Below are 2883 nucleotides of genomic sequence, written 5' to 3'. Positions count from 1 at the left end.
TAAAGCTCTGATTAGTCTCTACAGATTTAGATTATCTTTGTAGAGCTGTAGTAGAGAACCATGTAGCCTTGGTCTAGTTATGCTATTTTAGCTGATGCAATTTGGTAAATCATTTCCTGTCTTGCAGGGATAATAAAGGACTTAACTGATCACATTAAATAACTTATTTTAACCAAATACCAAAGCAAACTATTTATTAAAATAGCCAAACTCTGTCTAAATTTGTGCACTTATAAAAACCAAAATAATCCCTGCTCAAAGAGTTGATTTTTCCTTATATAAAAGAGAATTGAGACTTGATTAATTAATTGTTGTTTGATTGTTTATCATTGTTGTTGATTCTTAGTTTGATTATTTTTGTAATAACATTTCAAAGACAATTTTGGTCTTTTCATTCAGATGAATATTCATTTGTTATGGTATGGGACTACCAGTAATTAACTAATTCTACTTCAGTCGCTGAGTTCTGATTATTAAAGAGTTAATTATATTAATTAAGTTGTTGTTGGTCAATAAACTGACCAGCTGATGTCCACTTTAACAAGTGACAAATAAATAAACAAATGTAATGGAGTGCATTGGGAAAAGTGTCACCCTTCTTCCTCCATCTCACTTCATAATTGCTACATATTATGGTGCCCCGTGTGAGGCCCCATGTGAATATGTGTGTTGGAGGTAAATGAGGACACAAATTGTGCTGTAAAGAGCTTTGAGTATCTTGATTATATAGAAAGGTGCTATATAAATACAGTCCATTTACAAATATGATGGTGACAGTCTTGAATATTGACTTGGCAACCCAATTTTCAAGAGGAATCTTTCTTACACCGAGATGTAACCACACACCTTAATGGAAGTTGGTACCCCACTTATGTTTTAAGTATCATATTCACAACATGCACAGACCGCCGGATGAAATTAAGAGTATTTCTAACTCCTCCTCATTGCTCTGTGATGGGGGACCACAAACACAAATACAGCCTAAAACATTATTACCATTTCACTCTCAGTAGCAGGTGATCAATGGTGGAAGTATGAGCTGGAGGATTATTTGAAAGTAAGTTAGCTTTTTGTCCATCTTACAGAACACCCACTCCAACTTTTATGCCAGTGGTGTGCTTATCCAGGTTGCTCTGCTGGCTATCTCCATCACTCTGGCTGCATACTGTTGCAAGGTGGTCAACTGTTGTGGGCCAGCTCCAAAAATGGTGAGTATACACTCATGATCAGTCAGTAGTCCCAGTGTGAACCTGTGTTTTTAATTTGTCTTGGAAACAAATCTGTGCTTTGTGTTTGACTTGGAAATGAGGCTGGATTTTCATTGGGAGTGATCACAAAAAAACAGGATTAGAAATGAGTCCATCAGAGAGACAGCTCAGGTTGGAGACAGAATTAGAGAGACAAGTAGATGATTCTTTGGACATGAACAGAGAAGGAACAGAGGACATATTGGGCATGAAACTGCTAGGGAGGAAGACGAAAGGAAGCCCACAGAGAAGGTTTATGGATGTAGAGGATCTACAAGGTTTGGTGTAAAAGAGGAGCATGCTGGATAAGGAAATATGAATCAGGTGTGGAAACTCCTAAAGGGAGCAGCTGAAAGCAGTGGTTATTTTAGCCTCTTTTGGGGGGTGCTCAAGCACTCCTAAATGTTAATTCAACACCCCTGAAAATTTAAGAAACCATCATTATGCTTTAGTAAGGAAACTCAGTTCTCAAACCGTAGATTCACCAAAATATTGAATAAATTTGGAATAAATATGGAATAAATGATGACACAAACAGGCCAATAAGATCTATGGTGGGGATTTTTTTGCACAAGTCGGCTCTTCTATGCCACCTGTCAATCAATCCAGTAGGCTCGTCAGCAACTGACCAATCGGTGACTTCAATTTGTCTCTAAGGTAAACGCCCCTTACCTGCAGGAGCTCCATCCCCTTTTTCTCCAACAACATTGTCATGGTTTTGCTTTGCGGACACTTTGCGGTCAGAGGGATTTCGTGAAAGATCTTCAGAAAAATGATTAAACCAGGGCCTAATCTGAGCCGGATCCTGCCAGAACAAACTCCGGGAACGCTCTTATTTAGACAGGATGCTTCCAGTAACTGTTTGCTAGGATCTGGCTTGGATATGGTAACCCTCAGCCTTACTAATGGTATGGTATGGTATGGTATAAAGTTTATTCATTTTTAAAAAGTACAAAACAATTCCATAACAATATAAAAAAGATACAAAAGATTTAAAATGAAAGGCAGCAGAAAGAAGAAAAAATCTTATTATATCTGCCCCTTTTTCAAACAATTATTTCAATCATAATAATTTTCAATTATAATTTATTATAATTATTTTTGATTATAATTTTTCACTAATAATAAAGTTATGAACAAATATGACTGCCTTGAATGAATAAAATTTATACTGGATATGTAAAATTAAAATAATCACATGAGCATTAATTTTAAACACAGCAACATAAATAAAGGTTGAATGAATACGATCTGCCTCTTCAAGTGAAGCATTTCTGTGTCTACCCTTAAAGGAATCTCTGCCCCTAAAACAGTAAAGTGCTGAGCAGGCAGTCGTACGCGGGCAGGAGCTCACAGCCGCAGGCAGGTGCCTGGAGGTTTCACATGTGGTGTCGGACAAAATGAGCAGGGACAGAGTCAGGCTCGATCCCGAGCCCAACTGACTTGATAGTTCCATCAAGTAAGGGGGGAGCTTGACAGAAACGGAGTGTTTACAAATGTAGTTGTTTAACCTGTTAAAATACACCAAAATGCAGGAAATCACATCTTCTTTATTCAAAATTTTCAGGGGGAGGACCCCCAGAGCCCCACCCCCATCCCCCACATCAATTATGATCCTGTCCACTTTGCATTGATC

At 37.8% G+C, this 2883-nt stretch overlaps 1 long non-coding RNA gene across 1 annotated transcript in view; it reads left to right on the top strand.

Moving 5' to 3' along the window:
- Positions 1-1103, top strand: part of LOC119415077 — a 5993-nt gene extending 4890 nt beyond the window's left edge. The window contains exon 3 of the long non-coding RNA XR_005187034.1: positions 1086-1103. This is a non-coding gene — a long non-coding RNA (uncharacterized LOC119415077). The remainder of the gene's footprint in view (positions 1-1085) is intronic.
- Positions 1104-2883: the final 1780 nt, after the last annotated feature.

The sequence above is a fragment of the Nematolebias whitei genome, chromosome 1 (genome assembly GCF_014905685.2).
Source record: "Nematolebias whitei isolate Nwh7 chromosome 1, NemWhi1, whole genome shotgun sequence".
In the NCBI taxonomy this organism is placed as follows: domain Eukaryota; kingdom Metazoa; phylum Chordata; class Actinopteri; order Cyprinodontiformes; family Rivulidae; genus Nematolebias; species Nematolebias whitei.
This window is presented reverse-complemented; position numbering and strand designations above follow the sequence as displayed.